The sequence below is a fragment of the Macrobrachium rosenbergii genome, chromosome 1 (assembly GCF_040412425.1).
Source record: "Macrobrachium rosenbergii isolate ZJJX-2024 chromosome 1, ASM4041242v1, whole genome shotgun sequence".
NCBI lineage: Eukaryota > Metazoa > Arthropoda > Malacostraca > Decapoda > Palaemonidae > Macrobrachium > Macrobrachium rosenbergii.
Window position 1 is genome coordinate 24,113,992 of NC_089741.1, and position 22,783 is coordinate 24,136,774.

Genomic DNA, 22,783 nt, shown 5'->3' on the forward strand with positions numbered 1-22,783 from the left:
GTCGCTAATATATGGGTAAAGGTTACCGCCGGAGGCAAAAAGGAGATGAAATGAAGGGGTAGAGAGAGAGAGAGAGAGAGAGAGAGAGAGAGAGAGAGAGAGAGAGAGAGAGAGAGAGAGAGAGAGAGAGAGAATGTAGATCAAATTAACTGTTCTTATGCAAATGAACATTCTCATCAGATTCCACCACAAAACGTAATTCCTAAGGTTTCAGTGTTTCCTCGCTTCTGCGTTATCTAAAGTGCGTTGAATTACATCTAAGAGGCGCTTAAAGTTCATAATGTTTACGAAATTATCATGGAAACAGAAAAAAATTCTACCTATAACCAGTTTTTGTTTTACATTTTTCAAAGGTAAAGAGATCCATAAATGACCATTTTCCCGAATCATAAAAAAGTCTAACAGACCTACAAATCCATTCCTTAGAAAATAATAATTTACAAACTGTACCATTTTACGGATTCTGACATTTTTTTAAAAACTGTATCATTTTACCCGCTTGAACATTTTCCAGTCTAACACAATTCGAAATTAATTTTTCGCAAAATATATACACACAGAGCATAGTAACGAATTTTAACATTTTGAAAATCTTTTAAAAATTGTATATAAGCATAATTCACCCCAAAATATCCCAACTTTCAATTCAATAAACCACCTCCAACCAAAATCACACCAATAAGCTTCTGTAAAGTCAACTTCCAAGAACTTCGTTCTACAGGTAAAAACAAACTGAAAGTCAAATTTCCTCTGACAAAACCTCAAGTTTGGGTCATCATTTAAATCCGATACAATATTCAGTAGTCAAAGAAAACTTTGCAATACCTTACTATTTCCTTCCATAGATTCCGATGGAATTGAACTGAATAGAACTGAATATAGAATTTAAGCCAAGGACTAGCACTGGGACCTACGAGGCCATTCAGCGCTGAAACGGAAATTGACAGTAGAAGTCTGAAAGGCGTAACAGGAGGAAAACCTCGCAGTTGCACTAAGAATTATGCAAAGTACGATGGAAGAAAGAGAATATGAAAGGAGGTACATTAAAAGGAACGAAAAGAGTTGCAGCTAGGGGCCGAAGGCACGCTGCAAAGAACCTTAAGTGATGCCTACAGTGCACCGCATGAGGTGCACTGGCAGCACTATCACCCTACGGGGATTCGATGGGTTGAAAGCGGTGAAGATGGAAAGTGGCGTTTTCCTGGGTGTCTCAGGAGCCCAATTGGTAGCAAAGAGTTCATAAGTCTACACCAAGCCTCTTACGCTCTTTAAACTTCTTACCAGGCTTACGGGCCTCCATTAAGGAAGGGCCAGTGCTGGTATAAGGTCAGCCTAATCTAATTCAGTAAGCCAAGCTTGGTTCCTACAGACGCCTACTGATGAGCCTGATGCCGTGCTTTGATATATATGTTGTTCTCGAGGTTAGATATCCATCAGTCAGCTCTTATTGCTCTTGCTTCATTCATAATTAATGGCATGGAATGGTATATCAAAAGTCAAGCACTGCGACCTATGAGGTCATTCAGTGCTGAAAGGGAAATTGAGAGTAACTGAAGTTTTAAAGCTGTAACCTCGCAGTTGCGCTATGAAACAATCTCTAGGAGAGGGTGGAAAATAAGATGAAAGAAAGAGAATAAGAATGGAGGTACAGTAAAAAAAATCAAATGGTCTGCAGCTTGGGGCCCAAGGGACGCTGCAAAGAACCATAAGTAATGCCTACAGTGCACCGAATGAGGTGCACTGACGGCCCTCACCCCCCTACGGAAAACATGATTAAGGGTTCTGAATACATATTTCGCATATGATCTTATGGACGACAAAAGATCATATGCAGTCGCTGCTGACATTTCCCAAACGTCTGTCAGATTTTGGCATAAAAGCAAGCGGATGGCGCTGCTTCTTCCCATAACTCTGAATCTGTAGCATTCCACATGGTCTTTTTATTTTTCCTTTCCTTCTCATCAAAGACCTTCTTCAGACGGGCTTTCAATTTTTGCATGGCTATGCTGATAGCTTGCCTACATACTTTGCTCCTTTTCATAGTCAGCATCTCTACCCAACAGGTATTCTCGTTCCTGTCTTGAGCCGTTAATTCACTTAAAACACGTGTATACACATCCTTTCTGCCTTTCTTGAGAATTATCAAAATAAACCCGTTTTTAATCATGATATATAAATTTTAAGAAACCAAAAACGCAACACATCTTGGAAGGAAATATTGCAGAACACGATGAAGAAACTGGCTAACGAAGCTGCTGACATTATTTAGATTTCTTTACGCAGCATTCTGCACCAAGCAAACTGGGAAAGTTTGACTCTCATATGTTAGAAATACCGTTAAAATTTCTCTTTTACGCAGAGACACTAAAAATACCGCTCAGTACAATGAGGGCATTACCATGAGATCCAGCATTCCCATCCCAAAAGCCATGGCTAATTAACTTATCGGTAATACCTTTTGGGGCCATCTACTTTCGACGGAAAATACACGCAAATTGTTATTTTTCCCAAGGAGGCCTTTTTTATTTTTCATCTTACGTTTTTTTTTTCGGTTTTCACGTTTTCTGGGATGAAGCTGCCAATCCCATAGCCCGTTTCATGGATGTTCAAAGCATCTGGCTTATTCTTGGCCGTCAACCATCTAAGCACTGACCATACCCAGCGTTGCTTAACTTCTGTGATCGAAAGACCAGCAGTCCATATTATAAATTGCATGTGTGCAATTATGCCAGAAGGCTATAGTTAAAATTAACCCCATAAAGGCTCGAGAGGCATTCCAACTGTAAACCAACGAGAAACTGCAAGATGGACATTTACCTTCCTTTCTCAGGAATCGAGCCTACGCGGTAGCAAATATGCAGAAAGTAAATTCGATCCCAATTTTATGTCACGAGCCTTTCAACATTGAGCAAGATGACGAACAGCAATTGCAGTTCATTTATTAAATCCGCTGACACCTCATAAAGCAAGGCAAGTAGCTCTCTACTTCGAAAGTAAACCACATTGTATAATACTAAAATACAACTGCATCAACATTGAAATTCTGTTTTCAACTGAAGGAAAGATTAAATACTTTAATGCAATGATGGAAGATAACTACTTTAAGAGACATAGAAGTCACCCAGAAACTGACAGAGGCTACATTCGCGTTGGGTGTTTGATTTAATGACACAATAAGTCTGTCACAGTCTAACTTCCTACTTAGGAAAAAGATTCTTTACTGATAACTGCCCATTAACCTTATAAACACCCACTGCACCAACAGTAAATAGAAATGAAATCTCTTACAATGCAACCGTAACAAGAAATTGTTTAGAACCGTACAAGAAAACATTTACCAAATTAAGACGAGGAAAAAAAAACGCGTTCAAGGCAAGCCACCTGGAAACGTTTTGTGGAAAAACTGTCAACAAATAAATTCCACTCCAAATTACCGAAACCTCCAAGTCGAGGAATCTCGATCGACTGGATAATGACCCTGAAGCAGAATCCTTTGCCATTCATACAGAAAAAATGAATTAATAAATACAAAAAAAGAAAAAAAAACGCTTATTCATTGCATACAGATCAGACGACTCTTCCGTGCCTTCAATCTATCACAAACAGCTTCTTTTTTTTTTTTGGCTTTTAACTTCTACGCCAAAACGACTTTCCACGGCCGGCAACTTTTTGTGAAGAATATTTTAACAACAAAGGAATCTTCACTTCAAACCACTTTTCATTCAAAGCCGCGTCCACTGCACAGACACAGGAGCCATAAGTTGCACTTGATCATAATCACTGAAATTGAACGTATTTTTTTATTAGGCTACTTCAACAAAACAGACTGATTTTCTCAGTCCATAGCTTTAATTTAGCGTGAACAGTCAAGCCTTTAGGCCGGTAAAAAAAAAAAAAAAGATCAGGCCTTCTCTTTAAAGAGAGAGAGAGAGAGAGAGAGAGAGAGAGAGAGAGAGAGAGAGAGAGAGCTTGGATTTCATACCATTTTACTTCCTATACCGTACTATAAGAGACGGAAAAGACTTAAAAATGATAAAACTTGAATAATTCTGACTTGCCACTGCCAAGTTTTCCTCGGTAATGAACTTTCATTTGCCAGTTTACTCATGTTGTGGAAGTTTTCCTGAAAACACAGCGAAAACAAATACAAACCCAGACAAGATCGCCGGATGTTAGAAGGGACCCGTCGACGCCAACATGAATGATAGGAGCTAAAAAATATATGCAGAATAAAATATTCAGATTAAAACGACGAAAATCACTTGAGCACTAGACACACTAGCAGATAGTTTAAAGAGTTTGCCGCGTGTAAATATAAGGGGGAAAAACCAACCCTGCAAATACGTCCAAAATTCGAAATATTTGAACGATAGGCGAAAAGGCTCTAAGGCGAGCGTCTACGCAGCCGCAAGTAAACAAACCACACCTTGTCGAATTCCCCCCATTCGAGATCACATGCACGCACATAAGGTCGCCTCTGCCTTCCATTTCCAGGGGATGTTGAACCTCTGCAGCCGTCGAAAAGTATAGCACGTTCTTCCTGTAAGGCTTCCCAAGCAAGAGTTGTCGTCGTTGTTTGATGAATGTTAGGAAGAAGCAAATGAAACATGCGCCGTAGTTTCTTCTGCGCAATCGAGTTTTCTTTACAGCGTGTAATCAAGGCCCCCGAAAATAGATCTCTCTTTCGGTGGTCTTGGTATAATGCTGTAAGAGCCGCGGCCCGTGAAACTCTCAGCAGGCCGTGGTGGTCTGTGTTGCTGCGTTGCCAGATGCACGATTATGACTAATTTAAACCTTAAATAAAAAACTCCTGAGGCTAGAGGGCTGCAATTTGGTATGTTTGGTGATTGGAGGGTGGATGATTAACATACCAATTTGCAGCCCTCTATCCTCAGTAGTTTTTAAGACCTGAGGGTGGACAGAAAAAAAGTGCGGACGGACAGACAAAGCCGGCAAAATAGTTTTCTTTTGAGACAACTAAAAGAGACAAACACACTAAAGCTATATCTTACCTGTTTTCATTCCTGGTGATTTTAATGGTCTTTTTATTTCTACTCTCCTCTGCCGACAGGTTTCGGAATACAGAATGAATCGAGAATTGCACACAATAAGCTGGCTGGCAGGTTCATGGCTCTTGTCTTCCATAATGTCACTTGGCACGGTCGTACGCATTCCACCGCGCAGATGTTACCAACTTCCTTAGAATTTTCACTCTTCTTAACGTCAGCAAAAATACGGCAACAGACCGCACAAACAAATAAACAACAAATATCGATGAGAGCGGCAAGCCAGCTACGCAAATTAAACCGACCCACCTCTCTACGCCGAAAGCCCGGCCGCACATCTCCAACATTTACAAACCTACTTAATGTTCAAGTCCAGTAACGCCAACGACTCGAGTATCTCAAATATCTCTTAACGAGAGTCTTCCCTAATTGTATTAAGTAAGGAAATTCCTGTCATGCTTGTTTAGACTACAACCAGACTGATAATGTATCTACTCTCTCTCTCTCTCTCTCTCTCTAAATTTACATAAAATGTAACCCGAGTAACACGCCAGCGTTTATATCATACGTTTGCAAATTGGCTGTTTCCCCCCCCCCCCCAAAAAGGCAGAGAAAAGTTAATGCGCACTACATGTATTCCGGTGTTATGTAGATATTAGTTGTTCTTCAGATATGCAGATTATTCTTGGAACTAAGTTTTGTTAAATATCTGCAATGAAATGGTTTGGATTTATATTTTTTTGACTAAAACTTTGTCTTACGGTAGAGGAAAATACCACTTTCAATTATATACATTTGCACAGGACCCTGTATATTTGACGATTTACATTCTATCAGCGGTTAATGGACTTTGGTTGGACCGTGTAAATCACTTCCAACATCCAGCTGCTGAGGCAACTCTTTACTTCACTTGATGAACCGGAACTTGACTGATTGTAGATTATATGGCGTCACACCTACCGGAGTCATTAACGCCGTGATGTACTGATGTTTTGTCCAGTAAAATTCGACGATAAAAATATGCACCCGTAAAAAATGAGATTTATAATGTTTTATTTTCAGTCAGCGTCTTTTAAATTAGTGACATATGCACATAAGCTTCAGGAATGGAGTTACTGTAATTTATAGAAGCCGGAAGGGTTTTCATGACGTGAAATAATTGTGTCTATAAAACGCTGTATCTTAATGTAAGTGGATAAGAGCTTGATAAATTTTCGACAATGGGATGCAATGTCCTCGAGCATTTTCAAGAGAGAGAGAGAGAGAGAGAGAGAGAGGATCCTGCCGTTCATCATTCAGAGGGCTTATTAAACGTCCCAAATAAAGTGAAACCTAATCTCATGTACAAATAGTTCTCTGATGAAATGGTGGGGCTCCGTCATGAACAGGCAACGGCTTATGTGATCTTTTCGTGCTGGGTCTCTCGCATTAAACGTCATGCTGGGTTTCGTCCGAGTTGCATTGTTCTTCCTTGACTTGCATTGTCTGTGGGATGGTGGGGGGGGGGCGATTGCATGCGCTTGCGTATACATTTTTTTTCTCCTTTTTAAAAGTCTTTATACGTTTAATATAAATTTTCCTATGATTTTGTTTGTTTATCTTGGGATTCTTTCTTGAGTTTCATTGTCTGTGGGAGGGTGGGAGGGCGACTGCATGCGCTTGCGTATACATTTTTTTCTCCTTTTTAAAAATCTTTATATGTGTAATATCAATTTTCCTACGATTTTGTTTGTTTTTCTTGAGTTTTATTGTCTGTGGGAGAAAGGGGGCGGCGGTGGCGATTGCATGCGCTTGCTTATAACTTTTTTCATTTTTAAAAATATTTATAAGTCTAATATAGTTTTTTCTATGATTATGTTTGTTTATCTTGGCGTTCTTCGAGTTTCATTGTGTGTGGGGAGGGTAGCGATTGCTTGCGCTTGCGTATAATTTTACTTTTTTATTTTTAAAAATGTTTATAAATCTAATATCGCTTTTTTTCTGTGATTGTTTATCTTGGCGTTCTTTCTTGAGTTTCATTGTCTGTGGGAAGGGGGAGGGGGATTGTATGCGCTTGCGTATAATTTTTTTTTTTTTTTTTTTTTAAGACCTTTCCATCTGTTATGTCGCTTTTTCTATGATTATGTTTGTTTATCTTGGTGTTCTTCCTTGAGTTTCATTGTCTGTGGGGAAGGTGGCGATTGCTTGTGACTGCGTACAATTTTATTTTTTCCTTTTTAAAACTTTTTATAAGTGCAATATCACTTTTTCTAACATTACGTTTGTTTATATCGGCGAATAAAGACGTTCTTATCTCTCTTTCTAAGCATATAACGTTTTCGATCTAGTATGCACACAAACTAATTTCCTGAAAGCTGAATACGTGTGTCGCATGCTTTGGGCTGACATCGAGTTTCTGGAATATCAAACATAGCTTTAGGCATTCGGATACGTGGTAACTCCATTAACCTGTTACCACAGAACGAATATCTGCATTTTTAAACCCAATCTTCCCAAGTGCAAAATTAGCAAACGTTTACACGAGACCTTTCATTCAATGGCTATAAAATTATTAAGTTTTTTTTTTAGGAATTTATAACCAACTTTTAACATTACTCAGTATATATGGGTATTCAGAATATTCAGCCTTCTTATGAGCCTAAAATTAAATTGACTGATTGATTAATTATAGATTTTAGACATGCTTACCAAGCGCTGGGGCAACTAAGGCCATTCAGCGCTGAAACGGAAATTGACCGTAAAAGGTTTGAAATACGTAAGATGGAAGAGAATATGAACGGAGGTAGTAAAAGGAACCTAAAATCAAAGAAAAGGTCTGGAGCTTTGGCCGCTAATTGTAGTTTGACGTTACCCGAAAAATATAAAAATATCTCAACATTTAGTTGAAATCAAGGAAAAATTTTATCTGAAGACGTGGGACGAGAAGGCATCCATACCATGTCACTCCTGCTAATTTTTTTTTCTTCTGAATTGCTGGTGTAAGAATAGAATAGAATAGTATAAAGAATTTAGGCCATAGGCCAATCGCTGAGACCTATGATGTCATTCAGTGCTGAAAGGGAAACTGACAGTAAGAAGGTCTGCAAGGTGTAACAGGAGGAAAACTTCGCAGTTGCACTATAAAATAATTATTAACAGTGTGGAAAGTCAAATGGAATAAAGAATAAGAAAGGACTTACAGTAAAAGGAATGACAGAGGTTGAGGTTGCAGCTAGGGGCCGAAGGGACGCTGTTAAGACCCTTAACTAATGCCTACAGTGCATCACGTGAAGAGCACTGACGGCTCTATCCCCCCTACGGGAGAATTGCTGGTTTAAGTAACTACTCATGAGCTATCTTGTCGGCATATAGAGAAACGTTTACGATGTCAATAATTACACAGGAACAATTGCTTTTAAATCAGCAGAGAAGCGCAACCGTTCATCCTTCGCCCGCTACCGAATCCTACTCATTCAAGAAAACACGTAAACACTAGATTTGTATCTTATCCATTCATTTCATTCATCAGCGGCCGAGTTCGACGACTTTCGCTTCGTCAGATAATGAGCACAGGCTTTGCTCACGTTCAGCGCAAGTGCAGCCTTGAATGCGAGACGGCTTGAGCAGAATCCAGTTTTACTGAGAGAGAGAGAGAGAGAGAGAGAGAGAGAGAGAGAGAGAGAGAGAGAGAGAGAGAGAGAGAGAGAGAGAGAGAGAGAGTACACGATTTATCTATTTATATATATACATTATATATACTGTATATATATATATATATATATATATATATATATATATATATATATAGAGAGAGAGAGAGAGAGAGAGAGAGAGAGAGAGAAAAATATTGTTCCTTTGTGTGGATTCATACAAGCTTGAAAGAAATTGAAGGAGGGAGAACATTATATGTGTATGTGTGTGTATGAATGTATGTATATAAATATGAGTATATGTAAATATATATATATTATACATACATACGTGCATAGAATATTTTTCTCTAGGAATAGCCTACGCCCAATGGGAACTGCGTAAGATAACAGCACCCCCACTGGCTGGGATTCGAACCTATGCCTTTCCGGTTTGAGACAGAGAAGACTGGGACTTACCCAATACGATACCTCTTAATACTCCTTAAAGGAGTTTTCCCTGTCAGTGTAACGTTTGCGAAAAGAGACGGGGAACAGCTGGTTAGAAAAACAGCAGATATGGAAGTATCAGGACGAAAACCTGTGGGAATGGAATGGTATACAGAATTTAGGCCAAAGTACAAGCGCTGGGACCTATGAGGTCATTCAGCGCTAAACGGGAAATTGAGAGTGGAAAGGTTTCAGAGGTGTAACAGGAGGAAAACCCCACAGTTGCTCTATGACACAACTGATGGGAGAGGATGGAAAGAAAGATGGAAGAATGAGAATATGAACGGAGGTACAGTACAAGGAATGAAATAGGTAGCAGCTAGGGTCCAAAGGGACACTGCAAAGAACCTTAAGGAAAGCCTAAACTCCACCGCGTGAGGTGCACTGATGACACTACCCCCTACGGAGGAAAGTCTATGGGAGGACCCAGGAAATTGTGGAAAACGTGGATAAGAAGAAAAAAAAAAAAAAAAGTAAAAAATGCGCCGAAGTTTCTTCGGCGCTATCGGGTACAGCCGCTACAGGGTATAATCAAGGCCACCGAAAATAGATCTATGGTTGATGATTGGCGGGTGGATGATCAACATAACAATTGGCAGTCCTCTAGCTTCAGTAGTTTTTAAGATCTGAGGGCGGACAGAAAAAAGTGAAGACGGACAGACAAAGCCGGCACAATAGTTTTCATTTACAGGAAACTAAAACTATACCTGACGGAAATTCAGGATTAAATTGCACAAGGCAGAAGAGAGTAGAGAGAGAGAGACACTCATTTCACGCTTAACCATACAAAAGGAAAATCTGACGTCGGATGTTTGTGATGATGACGCCGTGATGAACTACTGTGCCGATTTCCTGCGCCTTTGTTACGTTTACATTCGGCATTTCTTTTATGTTCGTTATCACCTGATCTATTCAATACTTCAGGCTGACCTGTAACTGTATCAATTCTCATTTCCATGTTCCCCTAGCGGCTTCCTTCTAAGAATGGAATGGAATATGGAGTTTAGGCCAAAGGCCAAACACTGGGACCTGTACGGTCATTCAGCGATGAAAGAGAAAATGAGAGGAAGTAGATCTGAAAGTTGCACTATGAAATAATTGTTAGGAGAGGGTGGATAGCAAGATGGAAGAAAGATAATGCGAATGGAGGTACAGTAAAAGGAATGAAAGGGGTTGCAGCTAGGGGCCGAAGGGACGCTGCTAAGAACCTTTAGTAATGTCTACAGTGCACCTAGTGAGGTGCACTGACGGCGCTAAACCACCTACGGAGGCGGCTTCCTTCAACTTCTTTGGAAAGCTGATTGCGTAATATTGTAAAAAAAAAAAAATCGATAGCCGACTGCTTATCTTTGTAAAAAAAAAATGTCGTGCTTCATAATACGAACTTGTAAGAAAAATAAATGACAAAACAAATAAAAAATGCAAGCTTCAAATATGCCTTAAATATGAATGTATACGTCGTCATTAAGCTGCACTTCGGTGATTTCCGTAATAACTCGTTTGATCAGCACATAAGTATCACAATAAAACCATAAAAAAAATTAAGAGATAAATGAGAATTATGAAGACTTGGAAAAATTAAAAACAGTGTGTTTTACTTACCGAACTTTCCACTAAACAACAATCCAAGGCCGAACACCTACCTGTGGGAAAAATAGGAAACAATTAAACGCTTGAAAACAAATCGGCCGTCATACACGTTCAATACACTTTACACCTATATATATATATATATATATATATATATATATATATATATATATATATATATATATATAGAGAGAGAGAGAGAGAGAGAGAGAGAGAGAGAGAGAGAGAGAGAGAGAGAGAGAGAGAGAGAGACTGAACGTGAAATCTACATATATTTGAAGGCTGTACGTTAATTCATGAGTTTTACAAAGCATACTCATAGAGAGAGAGAGAGAGAGAGAGAGAGAGAGAGAGAGAGAGATACTGAACGTGAATATTTGAAGGCTGTACGTTAATTCATGAGTTTTACAAAGCATACTCGAGAGAGAGAGAGAGAGAGAGAGAGAGAGAGAGAGAGAGAGAGAGAGAGAGAGAGAGAGAGAGAGAAATACTTAACTTGAAATCTATATCTGAAGGCTGTACGTTAATTCATGAGTTTTACAAAGCATACTCAGTGAGTGAGAGAGAGAGAGAGAGAGAGAGAGAGAGAGAGAGAGAGAGAGAGAGAGAGAGAGAGAGAGATCTATATCTGAAGGCTGTACGTTAATTCATGAGTTTTACAAAACCATACATACAGAGAGAGAGAGAGAGAGAGAGAGAGAGAGAGAGAGAGAGAGAGAGAGAGAGAGAGAAATACTTAACTTGAAATCTATATCTGAAGGTTGTACGTTAATTCATGAGTTTTACAAAGCATACTCAGAGAGAGAGAGAGAGAGAGAGAGAAACGTGAAATCTATATCTGAAGGCTGTACGTTAATTCATGAGTTTTACAAAGCATACTCAGAGAGAGAGAGAGAGAGAGAGAGAGAGAGAGAGAGAGAAACGTGAAATCTGTGTCTGAAGGCTGTACGTTAATTCATGAGTTTTACAAAGCATACTCAGAGAGAGAGAGAGAGAGAGAGAGAGAGAGAGAGAGAGAGAGAGAGAGAGAGAGAGAGAGAGAGAAATCTATGTCTGAAGGATGTAGGTTAATTCATGAGTTTTACAAAGCATACTCAGAGAGAGAGAGAGAGAGAGAGAGAGAGAGAGAGAGAGAGAGAGAGAGAGAGAGAGAGAGAGAATGTATGAGTGAACAATGAACCAACCTTTACTTGAGGAAGAAATAACTGAATACGGAAGCTACAGTTTTTCATCCATAAACTATTTCCCTGCAGTCAACCTTCAAATGAAACCTAAGCAAGCAAAAACTGCTCCGAAGTATCTTCGGCGCAATCGAGTTTTCTGTACAGCCGCTACAGAGTATAATCAAGGCCACAGAAAACAGAAATATCTTTCGGTGGTCTCTGTATAATGCTGTATGAGACGCGGCCCATTAAACTTTAACCACGGCTCGGTGGTGGCCTATCCTATATTGTTGCCAGAAGCACGATTATGGCTAATTTAACCTTAAATAAAATAAAATCTACTGAGGCTAGAGGGCTGCAATTTGGTATGTTTCATGATTGGAGGATGGATGATCCATACACCAATTTGCAGCCCTCCAGCCTCAGTAATTTCTAAGATCTGAGGGCGGACAGAAAAAAGTGCGGACGGATAGACAAAGCCGGCACAATAGTTTTCCTTTACATTAAACTAATAAAAGCGGATGGCTGAGGGTTCTTCCGCTTTCATCCTAAAAGGACTCAAAAAGTTTCAAATGTTCGGTTAAATTAAGGAACAAAGTGAATTTGCTGTTAATCCATGAGATTTCAGTGCAAAACATTCCCGCGACAATAAGAGGCAAAGTATAAAAAGCCCTTTCACTGCGATATCAAACTCAGTAGGACAGAACTGGGGATACTAGTCTAGAAACATTAAATAGAATGTAAGCTTAACCAAGAAACTATTAGATGGAACAACTTTTTCTTTTCTTTTTTTGTCCATCAATGATGGTTTCTTGACAAAAAGGGTGGTTTTCAAGAGAGCAAACCAAGTGTGTTAATGAAACACCCAGTGAAGCTAAGAAGCGCCAAACTTAAGGTTAGGTTTTCAAACAGCACATATTTGAACATATGAACACGAATAACCTATAAATAATAATATCGTGAGACCTGTTACTCTGTCAATACACTAAAAATATACGAATATTATACAGAAAGTGTGTGTGTGTAGTGTATATATATACAATATATATATACATATATAAATATATTACATTATATAATATAATATATGCAGTATATGTATAACTGACTCACGAAAATATGGAACGTGATGAATGTATAAATAAAGACAAAATCCACGAAGGAAGGAGAAACACTGGAGTGCTGCGAGGCCTTTCAACTGTCGTCCTTTACTTACCAGTCTGCTAAGTAAAGGACGACCGTCGAAAGGCCTCTTAAGCACTCCAGTGTTTCTCTTTCATTCGTGGATTTTGTCTTTATATATATATATATATATATATATATATATATATATATATATATATATATATATATATATATATATATACACACAGGTATATATATCCACAGGGTAAATATTATGCATAACAACAGTACAGTACTCGACAATGAGACGAGTTCTCTTAAAAGCTAGAATGCAGTAGGCATGCTCTGTTAATTCCCACTGTAACTCTGTTGACCAAGCAATGAATTAAATACCAGGTAGTTAGTAGACTGTGGCTGCAAAGTTAATCGGTCTAATAACCTTATCTTGAAAGACTTGCCGAGAACTCAATCCATTCCTCTTGAGGGAGAAATCCTGTGTGTGGATATATATAATTATACATATATATATATATATATATAAATTATATACACATGTGTATATTCATATATTTATATGTATATATACATACATTTATACGTATATATACATATATTTATATGTATATATATACATATATATGTATACTGTAAGCGTATGTGTACGGACATTTACGAATTATATAAACAACTTTCAACATTCTTTTGTGTAATTTCCAGAAACTATGGACACGCACACATCGGAACATTCATCATCAAAAGGCATATAAATACGCACATAAGAATACTGCACACATACAAACACAAACTGAGGCAGCGAAGTTATTGCGTATATGTGTAGGCTATATGTGCACGTACCCGGAACGGGACAGTGGTATTCGAAGTATGGCGCAACAAGTGTTTCTATATGCAAGAATTTTAATGTAAGCATTACGTCTCCTCGGTAGCTCCTGCCACAGATATTCCGCTACCAACTCCCCCTGCTCTCTCTCTCTCTCTCCATTTTGGCTTCCTTAGAGAAATTGGTGACTGAAATGAATAGGAATTCTCTTAAAACTGTTAAGGACAAGATCATAGAAATCTCTCTCTCTCTCAAAACTACTGGAGGTGATTTACTGAATAAGTAACTATTCTCTGGCAGTATTCAATAAAAAAAATGAAACTCATTCTAGTACTAGTGGTGGTGATCTAATGAGAACTTTCTTAAAAGTGGGCAATCTGAAAAAAAAAAACATTACCCAATTAACTTCCCTGGGAAATGTGGAGCCATAGTGCTTAAATAACACTCGACAGGGAAAAAGACTCCACTAGTAGTTGAGCTGACTTGAATATAGAATTTAGGCCAAACGCCAAGCACTGGGACCGATGAGGTCATTCAGCACTGAAATGGAGATTGACATTAAAAGGTTTGAAAGGCGTAACAGGAACCAAACCTCGCAGTTGCACTAAGAATCAACTGTTAAGAGAGGGGGGGGGGAAGTAAGATGAATAAGGAGAATATGAGCGGAGGTACAGTAAAAGGAACGAAAGGGGATTGCAGCTAGGGGCCGGGAGGACGCTGCAAAGAGCCTTAAGTATTGCCTACAGTGCACCGCATGAGGTGCACTGATGGGACTAACCCCCCTAAGGGAACTCCACTAAAATAGTAAGCTTACGAACCGGGAAAATTAGCGATATTTTATGCTCTGCGATTCAAGTACGAAGTCACTGACCGTAAATTTAGGTCCAAAGCTGCAGCACGGAGACGTACCTGGTTAATATCAATTTCGCCAAAGGCATTTAAAATTTAACCTTAAAAGGCCCTTACTAGCCTACTGATTCTTTCCACTCTTCATAAACAAACTGTTCTGTAATAATGAAAAATCTGAAATTTCATAGTTCTCTTAAATATAATTTTTTTAAGGAACCCGCAATAGTTAAAAAAAAAAAAGTCATAATACATAAAAAGAACCCTGAAATTCTCTTAAATATAATTTTTTTAAGGAATCACAATAGTTAAAAAAAGTCATAGTACTGAAAAAGAATCCAAGACCACTAAGAAACAACAAAGCAATACGAACTCTTAGTCTTCAGACACTCTTCCCCACTGCGAGTTTAGGCCTTACAGAAAAAAAATAGGCCTTAAAATGTTTCTAAAGTATCTTCCTAGGCATGCGCTGCCGAGACCAGCTAAGTAAGAGCAAAGAACTCCCAGCCCATACAGGATACCCATAATCCACTGAGACACGACATATTCAAAAGTCATGTTTTAAATCATGAAATAAAGCTTCATGCTTTAGGTTATCTGTCACCAAACATCCCCTATAATATGGAAACTATGTGAAATTTAACTCTCATTAGTCTGTACACTCACCGTGATCCTAATTAAAGAAAAAGTACCAATCGTTAAGTTTAAAGATGTAAAAAATCGTTAATGAAAAATGGCACAAAACTTCAAAGGGTATGATGCGTAAAGCAACTGAGGTAAGGTAATTTCAACCCAAACACTTTATGAGCTCTCTTCAAGAATACTTGATCACAAGTAGTGGAGACATGTATATGGTAATCCAGGTGGTGGGGAAGGCAGGGGTTTGAGGAATTCCACAGAGGGAGCTACCGGTAATCCCCATTCAGCTGCCTGGCTAGTGTGGATACGTTTTATGTGGATTCTCCCTAAATATATTCAATGGTGGGCTTCAAAGGAACTCTAGTTGCGCAATCTCACTCAGAGACTACGCCATTCTACATAGTAATATAATTTGTCGGGAATGTTACGTTGTATAACGTTCATTTTATCAGACTATTACCGTCTGAAATGAAAAGAATAGAATGGAATAGTAGAATTTAAGCCAAAGGCCAAGCGTTGGGACCTATCAGGTCATTCTGCACTGAAGAAGCTGAGATTTGAAAGGTCTGAAAGATGTAACTAGAAGAAAACCTCACAGTTGCAATATGAGACAACTGTCAGGCGAATGTGGAAAGCAAGATGGAAGAAGGAGAATAGAGAAAGAAGTACAGTAAAAGGAAAGTAAGGGGTTGCAGCTAGGGGCCGAAGGCACGCTGCAAAGAACCTTAAGTAATACCTACAGTGCAAAAAAGTGAGGTGCATTAAAGGCACTGTCCCCCATACGAGAATTACCTTTAGAAAAATTTGCCTTTTATTTATCAAATACTCCTCAAGCTTATATCGAAGGGTATTCAGATTTACCCTAAATCTTTCAAAATCCCTAAGCAAACATCTCATACTAAGCAGTCTTAAACCAACTATTGGCGAATAGTTCCTTTGAGCACAGAAGATCATGCTATAAATTCAACTTGATTGGTTTGGCAGGATCAAATGGTTGTCATAGTCCCTGTTCCAGAGCAATGATCATCACAACCAAGTTAGAATTATGGAGACCAGTAGTTGCAACGGACTTTCCAGTCCCCCTCCTGGCATAAACCACTACATAATGCAGGCAATGGTACTCCCTTGTACAGAAAACTCACTTTGGGAACCCCCAACTATGAGACTTCAATATCACTTCACAAAAACCTGCTCATCTTCAAATTTGGAGTTTGGTATATCTTTAAAGAGAAAGGGAGGTTCTTTGTTATTTTTCAGTGATGAATAGTACATCAAATACTCCATACTGTAACTGTAAAAAAACCATCCTTGATTCTGGAGTAATTGTGTTTATATGTTGTGTTTTTGCAGTGTCATGTGCAACCACTGCATGTTAAAGTATTAGGATCAATTAGGGAATGGTTTTCAAAGATGCCATGGTAAGAATGATTGAAGAATTACCATAAAAGAATGAGAAATCAAGAGGTTTCTAATAAGCCAGGTAACAAAGCTTAATTTTTTTGGGTTAGGTTACGAAGTTACAGCTATATACTTCTTCCTAATGAACACCATATTCTTTGGAAGTTTGAATATCAAGTCAATGGCCCCTGTGGGCTTGTTGCATATGAATAGGTTTCATCTACTGAATAATAATAATAATAATAATAATAATAATAATAATAATAATAATAATAATAATAATAATAATAATAATAAGTAAACTAACAACATTACTGAACGCTGTTCCAATCTGGGGTTCTCAAGTATACAAACTTTTAAACAAACAGTGGAATGAAGACCTTTCCTTCACAGTCTCAATAATTTACAGTACATACCTTTGATTATTGTAATAGTTTATGGATTCAGCTAAACCTGCTTCCTAAAACTTTTCGGAATGCATATTAAAGCAATGAATAAATAATATATTACATATTAACTAATACCAAAACACAATTAGTAACATTTTCTATTATAATGGTCTAGTTATCTTCAAGTGAGGACATTTATCACACTGTACCATACTGTTTGATACATTCGGAAAACGTTAGGTTAGGTGTCTTACCAAACCAAATAACCACACTGGCAATACCTTAAAAATAGATTTAGCATCAGGCACTTGTGGCAAACTTCGATAGGCATGAAATATGATCAAACATTGGTCTAAAAAGATATTGGATACTTTTCTGAGTAATCCCTAAGTAAACCTCCAGGTCCCTCACAAATGACAAATCAGTCACAGGCCTAGTCCCCTGCCTTACCTGCTTGCAAAGTGAAGCCATATCCTGCGTATCTATCCCAACAGTGAATACGGTTATTAAGTAAAATTACTTTTTGTGTCCGTGGGCAATTGATCTGGTCATCCGAGAAACGGCTACCATTCTTTCCATTAATTTTACTGTCAAGAGGCAATACTGGCTAAAACTCCCTGCCGTGCTTGGCTACCCTTTTAGCACATGTCATAGCCTAACACGAAGTTTCGGCGGAAGCCTGGATAGCCTAAAACGAAATTTTATGGGTAGGCTAAACAGTTAACACGAAGTTCTGGGGGTAACCTAAATAGCCTGACACGAAGTTTTGGGTGTAGCCTATAAGTTAACACGAAGTTTCGGGAGTAACCTAAATAGCCTGACACAAAGTTTTGGGGGTAGCCTAGGCAGTTAACACGAAGTTTTGGGGGGTAACCTAAATAGCCTGACACGACGTTTTGGGGATAGCCAAAACAGTTAACACGAAGTTTCGGGAGTAACCTAAATAGCCTGACACGAAGTTTTGGGGGTAGCCTAAACAGTTAACACGAAGTTTTGGGGTAGCCTAAAGAGCCTAACACGAAGTATTGGGGGCTAGCCCAAGACTTTACATTTTTTATATAACAGCTCGGCTAGCCTGTAATTAGGCCTAGTTTAGAGCGGAAAGAACGGCATCTATAAAAACTAATCACAAAAACTAAATACAATAAATAAATATGATAAAGTCATAATGGGACATGGTACGGCGTGGTAGGCTTACCTAAGTCATCGGAAAGCTTTAATCCTGTAGCGTATGTCTTAGATTTAAATATATTACCCAGTTACTATACTTTAGTAACACGCTATCCTACTGTAGCAATATGTAAAACAAAACAAAAAACTGCTGGTAAAGACTGTACGACCACGGGAATAAATCGCTGGCTTAAACTCTACCGCTTCGAAAGTTAGTCTAAACAGTCTAGGCCTATGCTATCTCCCATCACCGGCGTAAACTGACTGAATTGGGTCACAACAAATTTTTTATAATATTCTAGCAATACTAAATTAATAAACCAATCACATTAGTGTGCGTTACTGAGTAAATGAATTTCAACCAAACTAACTTCCATCTCATCCAAACTTCCATTTCAACCAAAACAACTTCCACTTCAACGAAACCAGCTTCCATTTCGACCAAACTAACTTCCACTTCAACGAAACCAACTTCCATTTCAACCAAACCAACTTCCATTTCAACCAAACTTCCACCAGCATTTACTGAAAATAAATGCTTAGGGTAACAGGCATAGGCCCAGCAGTCAGTCGGGAGGTTCTTACCTTCCAGACCTTCTATCGCCAACATTTTCCAAATCAAAATTTCTTTCACTGGTATTACGTTTTCCGCAATGGTCACTAAGCACAGTTAAAAGAATACACAGAACGACGCTGGCGTTTTCAAGACAAATATATTGATAAAAAGGGGAAATCAAAGTACCACAAACGTAACACTCTGACTGGAACGGTTTGTGTGTTCCTCCGCCATAACTGAACACACGGGTTATTAAATGATTTTGGTATACTGTCATTCACTGAAATTCATTTAAGTTCACTGAAGTTCGTTTCTTTTATTTTCTTATAACATTCTTATCTTAGTAACGTAACCATGTTGATTTAGAAATTCCTTGATGTGTAAATAAATAGTAAAATACGAGTTTACGTATCACTGGAACTTCTTGCGGGTGCGCATTTTTAGGTAAGCACTGGTGTATGAAGCATAGAATCACAACACCACTGGTTCTTTTACCTTTATCGAAAATGTTCCTTTTCTGTTAAGGAATCGTAATGTTATGGAAGGTTCATTGCTTATTTTTTCCCCTTTGGTCATTACTTTCTCCTATTCTGATCTGTTCAATATATATATATATATATATATATATATATATATATATATATATATATATATATATATATGCGTGTGTTTCAACACTCCTTTATATATACTGTATATTATATATATATATATATATATATATATATATATATATATATATATATATATATGTATATATATATATACTGTATATTATATATATATATATATATATATGTATATATATATATATATACTGTATATAATATATATATATATATATATATATATATATATATATATATATATATATATATATATCTTGAGAATTGGTGGAACCTAAAAGGCACAGCATTCCGAATACCGGTCAATCTCCAGGGGTGAGGTTGCTAGACCCATGACCTTTATTTTATTATTACCTGACTCTTACCCACTCACAGAGAAGTCTTAGCAGCTATCAAAAGTTGCTGATGCAATTTTAGGGAAGTATTTTCCTTTTGCATATCCATTTTTTATCAAAGCCAATTTAGATTTTATCAAGTATCACAGCAAATGCCGACAATATTAACTCAAATGATGCAAGACGTCAGAAAACTTGTGGTGAGTGAGTGTGCAGAAATGTTAGCCTGCAGTGCAATTGACGCAACCCGCAAATCTTGATTAATTTCAACAGCGAGTCAATACGAGAGTATGCTGATCAAACATCATTAGCCACACTGAACATGCATATTGTCATTGATACATAAGACCACAGGATTGCGACTCTGAGGTAAGACCTCACCTGTCAATATATCTTACAGTATCAGATGATTTGCAAGAAGCTCTTTACTGTCTTTGTTTCCATCACGTAGGCTTACGTCATAAACTTCGGCAATTCTGTCTACGTTATTATTTACTTATTAAAGATGTGACTGCAAGTCGATCACCAGCCAATAATAAGATGCAACTTCTTAAGGATAAAATATGGCCTTGAAGAACTAAATACAAATGGCGCATTACAAGCCAATGAAAACCTAACGTATACTGTACATCGACTGAACAACCTGTCCTAGAAAGCAGGAAGAAGAGGAAGAAGAAGAAATAAGTTGCTTATTTCTCGTCATCATTGACATTCAGCCAATTCCTTGCCAATTCATTAGAACAAACTTGCTCTGTAATTTCTGCAACCTGATAGTTTCATTTGTAAAAGGCTCTATTAATCAGAGGGATCATTAGTGGAAAGAATATCCAACCTATTAGCGTGCAGCCATTCATCAGACGCGCCAAGGGGTGCGTTACGTAAGTTCCGCGTCCTGAGACGGCTAAAAATGTTAAGTCCACTCACACACACACAGACAAAACGGACACTCGCACGCGAGCGCGTAACATGACGGCTGTCATGCCACACTTTGCCTATATTTGTATCCAGGAGGAATTTGCCTGACTAACAGATTGGCTGCGAAGATGACGGTGAATAATAAGGAGAAACTGTGACCTGTTTTGCATTTCATAACGGTCATGGGGTGAGGGGGCGGAAGGGATGGACGCCCATGCTACGATTGCTTCTGATGTATCCAGTTGTAATCCACTGACTGTTGGTTTAGACGCATACACTGTTTGTGTGTGTGTGTGTGTGTGCATAAATATGGCACATTATCACTTACACGTTTTAGAGATTTTATGTAACTGATTGGGCCTCTAAATTTTAATCTGTACAGTCTACACACTTGGTCAACATTCTTCCCAGACTCCTAAAAAAGAGGCAAGTGCCTGTCTTTTATTGTATTTTCTTACTAGCTGACCGATCCGGCGCTGCCCGGAAAAACTCTGAATGACAACCGATAAACTCTCTCTCTCTCTCTCTTCTCCCTAACACCCCCTCTACTCTCTCTTTCACTTCTTCTCCCTTTCCTGTTACGATAGTTGCTTCAATTACATTGCCCAGTATTTTTGACATTTTATATTTCACCCCTTCTCACACCGGGAAAACTGAATGACAACAGATAAACTCTCCCTCTCTCTCTCTTTCTCTCCTCCCTAACACCCCCTCTACTCTCTCTCTCACTTCCTCTCCCTCTCATTCTCTGTCTCTCTCACTCTCTCTCTTTCCTGTTAAGATAGCTGCTTCAATTACATTGCCCAGCATTTTGGACATTTTATATTTTACCCCTTCTCAACATCCCACTCTTCCTATCGGCGCTGAACTTGGACTTAAACGGTATCGGGAATGTCACTATTCATATCAGTGACCTCAAAAACTATGGATTGGACACTAATATCTGTCATTTTCGGTTATTTTCACAAATCACCCCCCTTCCCACTCCCACCCACTTTCATGCCAGTGATGTCTTACCCCCACAGTATTCATTTTCAGATAGTAAGTCATATGTATACTAAAATGAGGTATAACAAATTCGTAGAGTTTATTTAGTTACTATGTCTGAGGGCAGAACCAGCCACATTGCAGGGAAGCCCTTCCCACCCCTACCCCCTTTGGTGCCCTTTGGTGCTAATGATGTCATACCCCCACAGTAATCTTTTCCAGACAATAAGTCATATAATACCAAGTTTGGTTGATATTGCTCAATGCGTTTCAGAGTTTTGCTGGAACATACACAAACACACACACACATACATTCATTTATTATATATATATATATATATATATATATATATATATATATATATATATATATATATATACTGTATATATATATATATATATATATATATATATATATATATATATATATATATATATTATATATATATATATATATATATATATCTTTATAGAGAACATAGCAACTCTCAGTCAGCACACACTGTCCGGCCCCAGTGTTTAAATTTTCGTAAGAAAATTGTGTTTAGTTTCGCAAAATTGAATTTTGTATAGCATGTCTCGTGATGCAAGTTCTGCGTTTATTCAGTGGCGCGGTGAATGAAGAAAGCACGGTAGGGGTACACTTGACCTTCAACCCACTGGTCAATTTGCACTCTCTCTCGAACAAGTGAGGTGTAGGTACCATTACGTCCTCAGCAGAGATTAGTATCCTCTTGCATCTTGCATCGGTGACGTTATGCCGTTAAATCTTGAACAAGGAAGAGCACGCCTCTATGTTTTGTAGGAACGTCTTTGCATATTGTGAGAGAACTGGGTAGCTGGTCAAAGTCCTTTATCTTGCCAAATCAGCTTCCAGATTTGCAGAATGCCAACAAGTATAAGACAAAGAGAGGAAAACGTTACAAAAAATACTGCAAGGGTAAAGAGTAATAAACCCTAGCTGCAACCTCTTTCATTCCTTTTACTATACCTCCGTTCATATTCTCTTTCCCCCAGCTGACTTTTCATCCTCTCCTAACACTCGTTTCATAGTGCAACTGCGAGGTTTTCCTCGTGTTACA

The 22,783-nt window shown here is 38.2% G+C and overlaps 1 protein-coding gene across 2 annotated transcripts in view; it reads right to left on the reverse strand.

Moving 5' to 3' along the window:
* Positions 1–22,783, reverse strand: part of LOC136842054 (ankyrin repeat and BTB/POZ domain-containing protein 2) — a 503,426-nt gene that overhangs the window by 473,292 nt on the left and 7,351 nt on the right. Inside the window, exon 1 of one of the 2 annotated variants that reach the window (XM_067109520.1) lies at positions 18,868–19,061. The exons of the other annotated variant lie outside the window; for it this stretch is intronic. The gene's annotated coding sequence lies outside the window, so the exon portion shown is untranslated. Of the gene's footprint in view, positions 1–18,867; positions 19,062–22,783 lie in introns of those variants that run through there. 2 annotated transcript variants of the gene reach the window in all.